Consider the following 17,917-nt stretch of genomic DNA (forward strand, 5'->3'; position numbering starts at 1 on the left):
TGCCATTATTCAGGCTTGACAAGACAAGGCGGCCGCCACTTATTTAAAGGACATAATATCTGGGTCAGATGAAACCAATAAACGTGAACACAGGTCAACTTCAGAGGCAATGGAGGCTGGCACAAAAGAAACCTGAGGAAATCACTGTAAGCGATATGCTTGGTTCGTTCTGCTCCTGTTTCCTGCCATTCATAAGTTGACCTTGGGTGTGTCCTAAATAAATAATCATAAATAGTATTCGTAATTAGACTTAGTGCGTCCCAAATCATGGTATCTCCAAAGAGACCCGGATGCTCTACTTTTTCTGGTTCGAATCTAACGGCTAATATTACCCATTGCACATTGAATGAGGATTCAATCACAACTACAAACACAAGTAAAAAGAGTTAAAAAACGACAAACATGGCGGATGAGCGAGACCGACCGACGAGGTTTAGATAAAGGGGTTTGAGTGATTAAAGGGGAACTCACACCATCACTCTCTCATTAATGCATTCAGATAAATGCAATGTAGGTGCTAATTTATCTGATGTTTAAACAAGCAGAAATCTGCCCCATAGACAATAACTGCTGAAAGTCAACCGTTTCCTTTTTAAAATCAACACTTTTTCATTAGAAAAAAATATCCCACCTTTAATAGAAGAAAATATTTACATTAAAAACCTTATCAGGAACTTACTCAAAAAACCTTGAGGGCAAAAAATGGAAAGCAACATTTTTTTTTAATAATAATAATCGTTCATGAATCGAGGTAAAACGTTAAATTAATCGAGGTTTTTATTTTTGGTCAAATCGTTACAGCCCTAATTCACGCGATCAACAGACTGCATGTGTACTCAATGCTCAAGCTGTTCATGTGATGGGAAAAGATCTCAAAATATTGTTATAATCAACACTTTGACGATTCGTTCATCTCGATGGCTGTGATGGTAAAAAAACGTAGTAAAAGTATTCGAGAGGGGTTCCACATCTTACAAAGTTCGTAGAATAAAAAGAAGACAGGGTCGCGTGACTGGGACTCGTGTTTATTCAGAGCTCTCATGTGGCGTTCACACTGGACGCGATTTGCACGAATAATTTGCGCTAATCGCGCAAAGGTGGACGCTTGAACATTTTGAGTTTACTCGCTTCAATCGCGCGTGAATTCGCGCAAACAGACGTGAATTCGCGTCATGGGCGGGGCTTCCGCCAGCAGCTCGTCTCGTTGAGAAATGGCTGACATGGGCTGTGTTTACACGTCTTTTTTTTGTTAAAATCTACTGTTCATGTGTGACAAAACGTAGTTTTAAGACTTTTTCAGTCGATAATGTAGTTGTTTAAAGCTCAAATCTGTGGTTTATTTATATAAAGAGTGCCTATTTGAACATTTTATCTGGCGTTTGTGTAGTTGTGAGCTCCAGTGGATCAGCGGCGCTCATTAACCCGGTGAGATCAGCCTTTCCTCAGCCAGTCCTTCTGCCGCTGGCTCTGATGTCTCTGTGGCGGCTCCAGATATAATTCGTCTTGTAACGGCCGATCTTTGGTCTCATGGATCTATAATTTGTTCCCTGGCAAATCGTTTAGACTGAAGGCAAAGAGAAGTTTCATTACTTTATATTTTTAGGCTATAACTGTACGTTGCAGTTGTAACGTTAGCCGACTAGCACTGACTTTGAATGTTTGACTGAATTGTTTGCTTTATTTCATTTATAGCTTATTATACCTTTGTATTATTGATCAAACATAAACTTGCATTTAACAAAAAGAGACTGGGTAGTTTCTCATGTCATTTAATGTTATCACAGTGATAATCATATTGTCTGAACCAGATATTAATATACAGATTTTCTCCTCATTGTTGTCACTACTAGAGCAAGCTCCTGATTGGTTAACGCGGCGCGAAATATCCGCCAAAGTTCAGATTTTTCAACTTGAGCAATTCGCGCGAATCGCACGTTCAAAACGCTCAATTCGCGTCCTTCACACCGCCTCATTCGCGCGAATCGTGCCGCAGAATGCCATTTCGCGTCTCTGCATTGACTTAACATGTAAATCACTCACGCAAATCGCGTCCGGTGTGAACGCACCATCAGATACAAACTAAATAAACTTGCACTCTCAACAACTTGATAATAAAACTTTCTCAGCAATCTTTATCCAGCTCTCTGTCTCTCTGGTCCACATGCAGTCTGTCTCTCTCTCTGTCAGTGCTTGCAGATCTCGCTAAACCACGCCCCCTCCGCCACATAATCTAACACTCATTTCAAATGCAAAGATGTCAGCCAATCACAACAGTGGGCGTTTTCACTGAAGTCTCCAAGCAGACACGCCCCTTCAAACAGAGCATTCAAGCCAGAGGCTAATATCAGTATAGAAAAAATGCTTTTTATTTCTAAATTATGACATTTTTGATGTAAAAACCGCACTAACAATATAAGTACCTCAGGAAACATTATAAAACAATAAAAACAATCCATGCCATGGGACCTTCAACTTTTAAATGCATCATTATGCAAACACATGAGGAGATCCAAAATAAAAGTTAGCGTTTATATAAAACATGTGTGTGTACTGTGTATAATTATCATGTATATATAAACACACACACATGCATGTACATACTGTATATATAATTAAAAATATAAAATGTATATGCATGAGTGTGAATTTATATATATATAATAATTATACACAGTACACACACATATATTATGTCAACACAAACTTTTATTTTGGATGCGATTAATCATGATTCATTTTTCCCCAGAACTAGTTCAAATATATTAAATATCAGGCAACAGTTTTTTAAGGAATGTTTATTTATGAATCTCTCAATCATCATTATATTGCATGTATGTTTTGCCCTCCACATTATAAAATGCAGAGCTTTGATCACAAAACATCTTAATAAGACATATTTTTGGGATATATACAGTGACGACTGATATTTATATGCATTTTATGCAAGCTATACTGTTTTTTTAAATGTTTTTGACCATATAAATATGCACCAAAATGCATATTTTTATTCATATTTGCTCAGTTTGGCCATTGAACAAAACATGTTTTTCCTCAAGTATGAGCTTTATATTCTGATTATATCATAGTATATGAGACAAAAAAGGCCTTTTTTAATATCTTAAAACCATATTGATTTTCTGGCTATAATTTTATATATAGTGCAAGTTGCTCAAACAATCTCAATCTGTGCGACAAGTTTTGTTAATCCATTCAAATTGACGGGGCGGCAGTGGGAGGCGTTCTAACCATCGCACATGACTCTCTTCAGCACGCTAGACAAAAGAACTGCAAAAGTGCTTAGGCTTCCGAACTATTGATTGACTTTGAGGTCAGAACATTGCATCAAAAATGCATAAAACACACATCCATGTTAAGATCATAAACCTTAAGCAATTTCTATATTTAGATCACATGTCATTAAATGACAGTCTTTGACATTAAACACTGGCTTTATCACGAGTGAATAATACAACATCATCAAAAGAACAAAGGTCATGTGTGAATGCACTAAAATACACACAAAAACACCAGCCAATTGCATTCGAGCATGTGTGTTAAAGTGAATCTGATCAATATATGTATAGCTTGAATGCAATGCAAGCATCTGCCAAATGCATGAGTGTAAACACGAGTCAGTCTCCCTCCAAAATCACAGCATCCAAAACAAAGCTCCAACACACACACACACATCTCCTCCATACTGATGACGGACGCTCCACAGAGTCCAATCCAGCCATGACAAAAGAGGAAAAGCAACAAAGGCTCACCGATCCCCCGCTCATTCAGATCCAGACGCGCTCCGCTCGCCACTTGTGTTCAATCTGAGTTAACTTAGTTAGGCTTTAGAGGAGCAGCAGACGCAGTCAAGCTCACTGCATCCCTGATGCTAAAAACCCTTCTTGGTGGACAAAGTGGGTGCTCACATGTGCAGCAGCAGCGTGTGTGTGTGTGTGTGTGTGTGTGTAGAGAGAGACTAATCACATTTGACTTGAATTACTCTGACAGGAGGCGGGGGGGTCTTGGCCTTGGGATGATGGGAGTGAATCCAGGTTTTAGGCTTCGGTTTATTTTAGACAACAACGGGACAGACATTTGCTGCTATTGTCAATGTATTTCTTTTATAATTATATATGCAGTATATATTTTTTCCAGCTATGCATCAATGAAATGTCTCGTATGACACATTATATTTTTTTAATTATATTTCAAATTAGATTCCCCTAAAATTGCCTCATCGACACGGCATCCTCAATAAACCCGTCTCTGGCCTGATGACTCCGATCTTTCGAATATTCCTATTTAATAATTGTTAAATCGATATATCATCCTCAATAAACCCGTCTCTGGCCTGATGACTCCGATCTTTTGAATATTCCTATTTAATAATTGTTTAATCGATATATCATCCTCAATAAACCCGTCTCTGGCCTGATGACTCCGATCTTTTGAATATTCCTATTTAATAATTGTTTAATCGATATATCATCCTCAATAAACCCGTCTCTGGCCTGATGACTCCGATCTTTTGAATATTCCTATTTAATAATTGTTTAATCGATATATCATCCTCAATAAACCCGTCTCTGGCCTGATGACTCCGATCTTTTGAATATTCCTATTTAATAATTGTTAAATCGATATATCATCCTCAATAAACCCGTCTCCGGCGTGATGACTCCGATCTTTTGAATATTCCGATCTAATATGACCGATAAATCTAAATCTAATATGAATCGATCAATCGATCATCCGATCTAATATGACCTCTGAGCTGTAAAGTTGCCAGAATAATAATAATCATACGCTGTTTGTTAATTGGCCAGAGGAGAACTGCCCCCCCGACTGAGCCTGATTTCTCCAAGGTTTATTTTCCTCCATTCTGCTCCTGATGGGGTTTGGGTTTCCTTGCCACTGTCGCCTTTGGCTTGGCTTGCTCAGTTGGGGACACTACATTTTCAACTAAATATCCAAATAAATCTAATTATTAAATTAACCATATAAACTGATGAAAAAAAAAAATCTAAAGCCCTCACTGTCACTGTACATCACAGTTTTCTCCGGAGCAGCTGTACGGCTGAATAAAATTCTGTTGCATTATTTTCCTGTTTAACCCTGTGAAGCTGCTTTGAAACAATCTGCATTGTTATAAGCGCTATATAAATAAAAGTTGACTTGACTTTACTAATATATCAGATCAGTGTCTCCTATGGATTAAGTAGAGAATATACAGTATGTGCAAAAGTCTTCGGCACATTAGTATTTTCAGCCAAAAAAGGTTTTAAGCCAGTTATTTATATCTTTTGCTCAAGTGTGTCAATTGGAAATATATAAAACATAACTTTTGGCATTAATTGTAATAATCCAGTGATCATTTTTGTATGCACAAGGAGTGTCTGTATTTCCACTTCATGTATGATATATACAGCCGTTATTTCTGGTTCTTGAATCTGATTGGCTGAGAGCCGTGTGATATTCCCTCAGTATCAGGAACCGGTGCTTGCGGCGACTGTCATGGCGGCCGAGCAAATCCACCATATGTTTTACAAACACTACTGTTGTGTCACAGAGTGTAGTTTTAGGGGAGAATGTAGTTTTTAGACCTCAAATATGTGACTCCAGGCCCATAGCCAGCCTAGTGAAAGAGGGGGGGGGTCTTTTTTTCCAAAAAGTGGACCTTTTTCACATCATATTTACTACAATGTTGTCAAATTACTAACCAAGATCACATACCACCTTTTTCAGTCCAAACACACACGTTATTTGGCATGGATAATCAAAACTTCTCCTCAAAGTTTTTATAATATTATTTGTTTCTTTTTTAAAAGGCTGATGATAGTTAAACTATACAAAAATAGCACCTACACCACAATACAGCCAAAACACAAAGAGCAAGAGTAACTGCATCTAACATTCATGCACAAACTATTGAGAACTAGCAAAAGTGTTTGTTTTCCAGTAGATGACAGCAAACTTCCACTAAACTATGACCATTCATGTTTTCACCATGAATTAAAGCTGCACTATGTAACATTTTTTTCAGTAAAATATCCAAACTCCACTAGGCCAGAGTTATATATTTTGTTCAGTCGAGTACTTACAATATCCCAAATGTTTCCAACTATTTGTAAATGGTGAGATGCTATTTTACCCGAGGAACCGGGACGTGTGTGGGCGTGGCCTGTCAATGACATCATATCCGCGTTAGTTTGTGGTTTTATTCTGCAGAAGCGCTTTCCTCTCACTGCAGTGTGAACAAGTGTCATAGCAGCGGCGAGAGAACACACAGAATAACGCCATCCCATCATCAACACACTCAGATGAGTCTAATATGAACAACAGAGCTGCGTTACCTCACACTCATGAGTGGAGGAGCGGAAGTGGCGACTGTGGCATAATAAAAGTCCCGCTGCTTGTGAGGTGTGTGTTGCGTTCATCTTATTAACAATGGCTCCAGCGGTTCCTCAGCTCCACAACACTCGTCCTGCTCTGCTTCACTACAGTAACGTTAATAATCACATCATCAACATGATTTCTGCCCGAGTCCGATCCCGATTCTTTCCCACCGGCTGAGGTGAAGACCACATGTCCCAAGATTCTGCGCTCAAACGTGCCTTCATCAAACTACGCCTTTGTTTTGAATAAATTACCTCTAGCGGACGGAAAACTTACATAGTGCAGCTTTAAATTGAGAAATTTAGATGATTTCAGGGTGATTGCCATTTGAGATGTCTTGGAAAAAGTGTCCCAATCACCCCTAATTCTATTTTAAATAAACCTGTATATAAATATCATTACTAATTTTCGGCAAATACATTTTAAAATTGCCATATGTCCCCTTAAAACTGCACAACTGCAGAGTAAAAAATTTAGGCTATTAAAAAAGTGATATTACATGCTTTCAAAAAACGTCGGTGGACTTAGTTACGTTTTTTGTTGTTGCTTTATTTGGCAATATTTCGAATTAATATTAATAAAATACTAAAAAAAAAAAAAAAAATCCCATTTTATTTTGGCGCCCCTATAGATGAGTGGCCTATTCCGGCCCTGTGCACAAAACAGTGTTTTTAAAGTTGTTTCTGATTTATTTACTCACTTTACACACACAATATCACACTCATAGCCGTGAGATATGTCTGTGATTACCTACGGCGGAAATATACAGCCATATCGCATGGCTACAAGTGTGATATTGCTCATATATTATTCATTTATATAATCATTTTATACTATTTTAAGTGTAAAGTTTGTCTCCATTAATCTTCTATGACTGTGTGCTTTATGCCTGAAGGCCAAAGCTCTGACAAAGATCAGGAATGAGAGAACAGCTTCAATGCCCAAACATTTCCTGACAGGTGAGAGTATTAAATAAGCAATGCTAATGATTGATAAATGTCTTTCTGTGTCATAAAGTGGCCGAGACATGACATCATTTCCAGGTCAGTAATACAGCTGAGCTTCAGGTCGGTGGGCAAAAGTCCAACTTGTTCTTTTAGTTCCACATTGTGCACCAATATGCACCGTTTATTAAATCAGAAATACAATGAAAAATGAAATATTATTACACATAATACTATTTTAAAGCGTGATGCTGGTCGCTATTCACTGCCATTATGTACAAGCGCAGGTGGGACATATTTCTTTAATTTTCCTTTTTGTGGTCCATTAAAGAAACAAGGCCATACGGCATTAAAATAATTAAATGACGACTTTCATTTTCATTTTAGGGTGAGCTATCCCTTTAAGATCACTTATCTGAAGCTGCTCAACTGCTGGTCAAAGTCTGAGGTATAGTAGTTATTTACAGCCCTTTAAAAATGATATAAAAGCTCATTCAAATGACACTTAGAGAGGCACATATCAGTTTACAGTAATTTTACAAAGGTTAAGGCACAGCGTGAACAAGTGGATTATTGCTTTTATAAGATGTGAAAACACGAATATGTTAAAGACCATGTGCAAATTCATAAGTCATGAGTATTTCCCCTTAAAACAAACAAATACAGTCCCAAAAACACGGTTTGAAATCGCCGGTGTTTCTGACGTCACAAACTACCTTGAAACCAATCACGTCAGCGAGTGGGCGGGGCTTTAGCATATCATTAGCTATGACTGCTGTGGGCGGGGCTTTAGCATATCATTAGCTATGACTGCTGTGGGCGGGGCTTTAGCATATCATTAGCTATGACTGCTGTGGGCGGGGCTTGAGCATATCATTAGCTATGACTGCTGTGGGCGGGGCTTTAGTATATCATTAGCTATGACTTTTGTGGGCGGGGCTTTAGCATATCATTAGCTATGAATGCTGTGGGCGGGGCTTGAGCATATCATTAGCTATGACTGCTGTGGGCAGGGCTTTAGCATATCATTAGCTATGACTGCTGTGGGCGGGGCTTTAGCATATCATTAGCTATGACTACTGTGGGCGGGGCTTTAGCATATCATTAGCTATGACTACTGTGGGCGGGGCTTTAGCATATTAGCTTTGACTGCTGTGGGCGTCGAGCAGAGCGCACGTCAGAATCAGAGGTGTGTGTGTGTTGATCTGAGCTCTCATTGGTCTGTCACCGCTCGTCAATGTCAAAATATTTGAGAAAACCAATCAAATCAGAGTAGGCGGGCTTTATGTGCACAGAAGCTGCTGAGGCTGAGCGCGAATTTTAGAAGCGCGTCTCGACGTCAAGTGCGAGATATGAAGCTAAACTAGACATTTCATATTTGACAGCGGCTTCTGTAAGTCAGAAATGTTAAACAAATGACAAAAATATTCAGCCAAATTAATAAATTTTTGTGTAATTTCGCCATTTTGAATTGACCGTTTGGAAGAATAAGCCCAAATTGACTCGATTTCAAAGCCACAATCCCCTGATCCGCTGCACATATAAATGTCAACGCAGAATGACGAGTGTTAAAGCCGCTTCACAAGGGAAAATGTTTATTAACTATTTATTAAAAAAAAAAAAATTATTTAGGGTAATATATTTTTTACCCTTAATTTCCATGATCTAAAGAATCAAAAGGTTGTGATTTGAAAGTGTGTAGGTCTACTTGCATTATTATGCTGTTATATTAGGATTATATATTCAGTGGCGTAAAATAGTCTTAAAATGACAATAATATCGTTTATCGCGATTATTTCTGGGACGATATATCGCGAAACAAAAAGTTATCGTGACAGGCCTAGTGTGCATATTGTAAATTAATAATTCCATTTGTAGCTCTCAGTAAATAAAAAAGCTCAGCTTTTTTCAGCCTGTATTGGGCATAAGATTAGTAATGAATGTGTGCATATTGTGAATTAATTTAATACATTCAGTTCCCTAGCTTTCCTGTTAGCCTTCAGTAAATTAACATGTCTATGAAAATGATTCATAAAACATATAAATATCAGTTAAACATGTGTTTACTGTCTTCACTGATGAAAATGGAAAAACTTTATCAGTCATATCTGCCCACTGACATGGTGTTCAAGATATTATCAAATTTTTTGGCGTTCAGAACATCTGCACATGTGTAGATCATGGAAATCAAAATTTAAAAAAACTTACATAGTGCAGCTTTAATAGTGAGAATTGGACCCTAAACTAGTGTTACCCTTTTTTTTCATACCCTCTAAAATGAAAATCCTAGAATCGCCCCTGATTATAGTCATTATGGCCTTTAGCAAAATGCTTTTGTCCTTAATGGCATGTTTCCCCCTTACTTTTAACTACTTTTAAGAGGTTTTAAAACCAGTCCTTTTACACTTTTACTTGAGTAAAGAGCTTGAGGTGATACTTCAGCTTCTACAGAAGTCATTTTAAACCCTAGTATCGATACTTCTCCCTGAGTAATGAGTGAGAATGCTTTTGACACCATATAAATCTGCAGCACATTTCTCTAGTGCGAATCACATCACATGAGGTGGAAGCGAAAAGGATGGAGTGAAGAGGAGGAAGAGGAGGAGGAGGAGGAAGAGGAGGAGGAAGAGGAGGAGGAAGAGGAGGAGGAGGAGGAGAAGAACTGACTCTTATCGATCACAGTCAGCAGGAAGAACAGCGTGAGCAGCAAAAACAGGCAAACCCGCGTCAACCTTGAAGAAACAGCAGAGCTTTATGGCGATAACACTGTAAAACTTTATGGAAATTCTGTAAAACTAAGTATATTTATTTTATTTTTGTGAATGTACTCAAGTGAAAACGAGCAGACTATATTATTTTTGCTGACGTGATCTAATGCAGTCCGGTTGATTAACAAATAATACAAGAAAATAACTGAAAATTACATATTAATTAAATTAAGTATAGCCTATAATTCAAATGAATTTAAATAATAATAAATTCACATTCAAATAAATAATTTGTTTTTAATATTTTATATGTTGACACGTAAAATGTTTAAATAAATAAATAGTCTATTAAAGCTTGCGCTCACATCCATCCTAAGGGACTTATTATTGAACTCATAACCCGAGCGCCTGCATCTGCATTGTGTGTGTGTGTGTGTGTGTGTGTGTGTGTGTGTGTGTGTGTGTGCGTCTCCTCCGCAGTGCCTCCACTGCAGCACTCAGGAGACCTGCAGATCAATAACGCCAAGGACACCCTACACGCCGCTTCCGTAGAGAAACACACACACACACACACACACACACATACGTTTGTTTTTGTGAAATGTGAGGACATTCCATAGGCGTAATGGTTTTTATACCGTGCAAACCGTATTTTCTATCCCCTTACACTGACCCTAAACCTACCCATCACACACACACACACACACACACACACACACTGCCCCTGCCCCTAAACCTACCCATCACACACACACACACACACACACACACACACACACACACACACACACACACACACACACACTGCCCCTGCCCCTAAACCTACCTATCACACACACACACACACACACACACACACACACACACACTGCCCCTGCCCCTAAACCTACCCATCACACACACACACACACACACACACACACACACACACACACACACACACACACACACACTGCCCCTGCCCCTAAACCTACCTATCACACACACACACATACACACACACACACACACTGCCCCTGCCCCTAAACCTACCCATCACACACACACACACACACACACACACACACACACACACACACACACACACACACACACACACACACACACACACACACACACACACACACTGCCCCTAAACCTACCCATCACATACACACACACACACACACACACACACACTGCCCCTAAACCTACCCATCACACACACACACACACACACACACACACACACACACACACACACACACACACACACACACACACACACACACACACACTGCCCCTAAACCTACCCATCACACACACACACACACACACACACACAGAATTCTGAAATCCATTAGTCATTCGTTTAAAGTGCCCTGATTATGCTGTTTTAAAGGCTCTTAAGGTCAAAAACTCTTTCATTTTCTCATAATATACATTACACACTGCACATCACAATGTTCAATAATCCTCAAACGACTCGACTTTCTCTAAATCCCTTTTTTCCAAGAGCTACTCTGCTCTGATTGGTCAGATGGCCCAGTCTGGTGTGATTGGTCTACTCCGATCATGCTTCCAATATAAGTCTAGTACCACACATTTGATCACATTTCCCACACAATCAACACAGTCAGAAAACACGCAAACTTACCAAGCGGCCCTAATAATGCGATTCTAGTAGTAATCTCCTTCTCTCTCTAACTCTCGAATAATAAAGCAACTAAACGACCCACGTTTTGCCATTTCTGCAGGATTATGATCAGCTGATGAATAATTCCCAGTGGCGATGATCATGTGACGTCAGATGTGATGTCACCGCTCATGATGCGGATTCCCTGGGGCACTTCTCAAAAGATGCTGTCTGGACATTTATTCTGAGTAACTGCTTCACATTTGGCCAACTGACATGATATTTCATCAGTGAACACAATGAATATATGAATAAAACACACATTTGTCAGTGTATTTCTCTGCATATGAATGAAGCTCCCAGATGAAGCTGATCCCAGAGCTGTGCGTCTGCTCGTAAATCGGGCAATTGGTTCTGTTTGCTATAAATAAACTTTATTCCACTGGCACTGTGAGCTGAAACTCAACACCTCTCCCAAAACCTCTCCACAACTGTCCTAAGAGAAGACGTGATTCCCTGAGCTGAGAGGGAAAACTCAAGCGTGTTTTCTGACACATTACAGCGATCGGGACTACAGGCTCATCTGCAGAACTTTCTGATATTATTCACAATTATTCATTCCAACAGGTCACATTTCACACTGAATTCAAATTAAAGTGGCATAAACGTTAAGCTCAAATTCTCATTACGATTATGCATCTAGTCTAGCGTTTTACTTTTGACATTTTGATTCTCATTAGTGATTCTCTTTATTGTAATACAGTTACTCTATTACTTTAAAAAGTGCTGGAAAACAATTATTTTGATTTATGATTATATATTTATATATATGTATATATATATATATTAGGGATGCCACAATTCTCAATATAATATTGAACCGTTCGGTACGGCATTCACGGTTCAATATGCGCTTGTGAATTGCGTTTTTTTCGGTTTCGCTTTTAATTAATTATTTTTCTACAAATTATATCATTTGTCTCCATCCCAATACTGAACAACGCGACATACATTCACATCACAGGTTAGTGGTAGAGTTATACTCACGGAACACTATAGATATTCACAATCACCAAAGTTCATTATTTGCATGCGTTTTAAAGCCTTGCCGGCTCATTCGCGTGCGCGGTTTTAACATGCGCTTTTCCGAGCGTGCGCACTAAACGCCTGTCAAACACGTGAATACTGGACTAAGTAGTCGTCTTACTGCGCTAACACTGTCAAATACACACAAGGTTAACATAAACACAGTCGGTTATGTCTAAAGTGAAAGTAAAATCGTGTGTGTGTCTGTATATTAGATGAACGCAGGTCTTTAATTGACAGCGGCGCAGCCTATAGTGAACACGCCGTCCTTAAAGGGACAGTTCACCTCTAAAATGATGTCATTATTTACTCACTCTAATATTGTTCCAAACCTGTATTCATTTCTCGATGACAGAATTTTCATTTTTGAGTGAAATATCCTTTTAATGTTAAAACAACAACAAAAGACAAAGAGAAAATCACTCACTGCTCTTGACTGAAAAACTAATACAGTAGCTTTAATAAGAATCAATGTATATTTTATAGTGAAGTCTATGTAGTGTTTTATTTTTACATTCATTCAATTTCATACTTAAATGCTGCTGTACAGCTCTGAGCTGCCAGTGTAAATCTTTATATATATTTATTTTATATTATCCAATACACTAGGAATGTGTACAAGGGTTTTTTAAAGTAAAGTTTTAAGTTTAAAGGTCCCATGGCATGGCATTTTTCTATTATTTTATAGTGTTTCCTGAGGTGTACTTATATTGTTAGTATGATTTTTACATCATAAAATGTCATAATTTAGAAATAAAAGGCATTTTTTCTATACTGCTGTTTGCCCTGTGGCTGAATGCCCTGCTTCAAGAGGCGTGTCTGCTGTGAGACTTCAGGAAAAACGCCCACTGTTGTGATTGGCTGACATCTTTGCATTTTAAATGAGCGGAGGGGGTGTGGTTTAACGAGGCACGAGCAGGCACGAGTCTGCCAGAGAGACGGATGGACCTGAGTTCACTTCTCATCAGTTCTCTCAGCATGTCTCAGTTCAGGGTGAACTGTTGTAGTTACTAGAATATACTTCAGGTTATTAGTTTATTTCTAGTCGGAGGGGCTGTCACTCATGTCAGAAAGTTAGTAACTTTAGTAAATTATGGATCAGCGCTGACTCGAGACGCGAACCGTTTAGAACGATTCGGTCCGATTTGGTGAACTGGTTCGGTTCACTAAAAAGAACCGGTTCAAAAGAATGATTCGTTCGCGAACCAGACATCACGGAGACGGAGCGATTGCTAACAAAGTTATTTATAGTAACTACTGAGTTGTGAGATCGCTGTCTGTCAGCGCGAGTTTATTGTGTTTGTATCTGAGAGTTCTGAATAAACACGAGTCCCAATCACACCGAGTCCGTCTTCATCATTATTCTACCAACTTTGTAACACATGCAATGTACCATTACAGCGAGATGAACGAGTTAGTAAGTTTGATTAAAGCATTATTTCTAGATATGTTCCAATTATATGAAAAGCGTCAGTGACGCGCATTGAGTACACAGCGCAAACAAAGACACAACAGCTGTAATCGAATGTAATCCAGTTTATTGTGGGGAAAGCTGGCTAGCCTAGCCGGATACGCTCACGCTTACCCCCCTTCTGCTTAATCTCGCCCCGCGTTTGGCTCCTCCGCTGTGGGCCAGATGCAGTACTGGGGGTCGGGGATGTTGAAGGCCGAGCTTCGGCGTGCGTGAGGTTTATCTCTAAAGATGTGACTGCTGATGTTAAACAGAAACTCCCGACTGTATGCACATTTTAGAACAGATAGATGCGACGAGGACGTACAAAAACACTGACTCACAAGATAGAAAACACGAAAACACCGTTCTGTCGGGAGAGAGAGAAGCCGCAGTGTGTGCGCGAATAATAAATCACAGATCAGAAGGAACTGAAAAAAGACTGTTTTCATTTGTACATCCAAACACTGAGAAACTGCCAGTTCACTCATTCACAACCCATGATCTCGCTAGCGTTTGCATGGGCGTGGCAGATTCTCTGGGCGGAGGAAAGGGAGGAAACCGTTCCTGATTGGACATCAAACCAGGAGACTTCAGGATTGGCTCGTCTGGCCTGACATTTTCTCAAAGGCAGAGAGAGACAGCCAGAACTCGGCTTTACACCGATCAACATTTCTATCCACTTGGGGACAATATTCAGGCTAGGGGAACTCATATTAATGTTGAAAAACCTCATAAAATGAAAATTTCATGCCATGGGACCTTTAAGGTTTTTCAGTTCTTTTAAGTAAAATAAAGAAAGAGTATTGCAATAAAAATAATAGTCTTTTTTCTCTTTAACCTCTTGCTGTTCCTGTCGCCTAAGAATAGAATAACAAAAAATGTATGTGACAAGCCATCAGAACCGAACCGAACCGAAAAGCGTTGGTAAAAACCGAGGTATTGAACCGTGGACTAACTGTATTGTTGCATCCCTAATATATATATATATTTATATTTATTTCTCACATAATGGTAATACAAATTTAGAGGCAAAATTGTCAATAATATAATATAATTCATATAATATAATGTAATATAAATAATATAATATAATTTATTTAATATAATTAATATAATATAATTAATATAATATAATATAATTAATATCATATAATATAATATAATATAATTAATATAATATAATATAATATAATATAATATAATATAATATTATATTATATTATATTATATTATATTATATTATATTATTATATTATATTATATTATATTATATTATATTATATTATATTATATTAATTATATTATATTATATTATATTATATTAATTATATTATATTATATTATATTAATTATATTATATTATATTATATTATACTATATTATATTATATTATATTAATTATATTATATTGTATTATATATTGTATTATATTGTATTGTATTATATTATATTATATTATATTATATTAATTATATTATATTATATTATATTATATTAATTATATTATATTATATTAATTATATTATATTATATTATATTATATTATATTATATTATATTATATTATATTATACTATATTATATTATATTATATTATATTATATTATATTATATTATATTATATTATATTATATTATATTATATTATATTATATTATGTAACCCAGTGCAGGTTATTAAGCACATTAACACCTATTTACTAGGTATGGGGGTATTGATAAGGTTTTATGATCCAGATAGTATACTAACTGTAGGCGTTTCTCAATGTCAAGGAAGGATCCTCGGAAGCCAGAATTCCGAGGATGCTACGTCATCGACAGCCGTCGAAGGGCTGTTCCAATGTCAAGGATCCTCGGAATTTCAACCAAGGTCTGAGTCCTTCGTTCGAAAAATATGCCATATACAGGAAAGGATGCATACGAGTAGCCTTCGCGCACTTAGCGCTCTCAAATCACCCACAATCCTATGCGCGCAGCTTTGCTATCTTGTTCAAAAAATACAAAATATCGGACGTTGGCGGAGTCGGAGCGTTAACGGGGCAATATGCTTTCAAGTGTAACGTTACCAAACATTTGTTATAACCGTAGTAAATATAAGTAAAGTTTAACTTTTGGTGACAGTTGGTGGTGGTTGAGGAGATTCCCCCCTTCTATGTAAAAGCGCTTTGAGTTAGTGCCTAGAAAAGCGCTATATAAATGTAATTAATTATTATTATTATTATTATTATTATTAACTTTTAAATGCCAGTACAAATTACAACCGTATTGATATTATACAAATGACGTTATTGATGGCTAACGGACCTTTTCACTGACGTAATGAGGCTGACGCGCACTTGCAAGCCTGTTCCATTTACATGTTCTCCGAATGCTAAAGAGGAGCCTCGCCTCGCCTCTGAAGGAAGTGACTTGGAAGGATTAGTCCTACAGAGGAAGGATCCTTGACATTGAGAAACACCTCATGTCTGTGCGCTCTGTTGACACACTTATGTACTGCCCCTTTAAGAGTTACGGTGACCTATAAAGTTTGTTTTGTGATGCACTTGCTCAAAATGTGCTTTTACCCAGCATGTTTGTTCCTTCTTTGGATATTGGTTATTTTTTTTACTTATTCCCGCCTCTGTGAATATAAGGTTTGATTTTGATTGGATGGGGGGGGGGAGAGAGAGGGAGGAGGGACGATCGAAAAGGAGAGGGTTATTAGAGCTTCTTGGGAGTTGTTAAGCCGAAAAAAGAGAGAGATACCCACTAAATAAGTGCGTTAACGATATATTTTCAGTGACTGAAGGTTGTGGAGACTATCACTTTTGTTTGTGTGGTTATTACTCTGTACAGGAGTGTTAACGTGATTCTTCTCCTGAGCCGGCTGCTCAGCCCTGCACGAAGCTTTATTCGTTAATGTGACTGAGAGCGAGAAAACGGACTGATAACTGGATATTGATTACAAACAGTGAGTTGAGTCTAGTTTTGTTGTTCAGACTGTTTTCTGAGAAAACTCTGCGTCCGGCCGCACTTTTAATCGATTCTGCCGATCGCCGAGGGGAGAGCGCCGCGATTCTGCCGATCGCCGAGGGGAGAGCGCCGCCATTCTGCCGATCGCCGAGGGGAGAGCGCCGCCATTCTGCCGATCGCCGAGGGGAGAGCGCCGCCATTCTGCCGATCGCCGAGGGGAGAGCGCCGCCATTCTGCCGATCGCCGAGGGGAGAGCGCCGCCATTCTGCCGATCGCCGAGGGGAGAGCGCCGCCATTCTGCCGATCGCCGAGGGGAGAGCGCCGCCATTCTGCCGACCGCCGAGGGGAGAGCGCCGCCATTCTGCCGATCGCCGAGGGGAGAGCGCCGCCATTCTGCCGACCGCCGAGGGGAGAGCGCCGCCATTCTGCCGATCGCCGAGGGGAGAGCGCCGCCATTCTGCCGATCGCCGAGGGGAGAGCGCCGCCATTCTGCCGATCGCCGAGGGGAGAGCGCCGCGATTCTGCCGATCGCCGAGGGGAGAGCGCCGCCATTCTGCCGATCGCCGAGGGGAGAGCGCCGCCATTCTGCCGACCGCCGAGGGGAGAGCGCCGCCATTCTGCCGACCGCCGAGGGGAGAGCGCCGCCATTCTGCCGACCGCCGAGGGGAGAGCGCCGCCATTCTGCCGACCGCCGAGGGGAGAGCGCCGCCATTCTGCCGATCGCCGAGGGGAGAGCGCCGCCATTCTGCCGACCGCCGAGGGGAGAGCG

At 39.2% G+C, this 17,917-nt stretch overlaps 1 protein-coding gene across 6 annotated transcripts in view; it reads right to left on the bottom strand.

Annotated features, from left to right (window-relative positions):
- pacsin1b (protein kinase C and casein kinase substrate in neurons 1b) overlaps positions 1-17,917 on the bottom strand; it is a 65,714-nt gene that overhangs the window by 20,823 nt on the left and 26,974 nt on the right. Inside the window, exon 1 of one of the 6 annotated variants that reach the window (XM_079839937.1) lies at positions 3,768-3,944. The exons of the other annotated variants lie outside the window; for them this stretch is intronic. The gene's annotated coding sequence lies outside the window, so the exon portion shown is untranslated. Of the gene's footprint in view, positions 1-3,767; positions 3,945-17,917 lie in introns of those variants that run through there. 6 annotated transcript variants of the gene reach the window in all.

Source organism: Gobio gobio (genome assembly GCF_949357685.1).
Source record: "Gobio gobio genome assembly, chromosome: 17".
In the NCBI taxonomy this organism is placed as follows: domain Eukaryota; kingdom Metazoa; phylum Chordata; class Actinopteri; order Cypriniformes; family Gobionidae; genus Gobio; species Gobio gobio.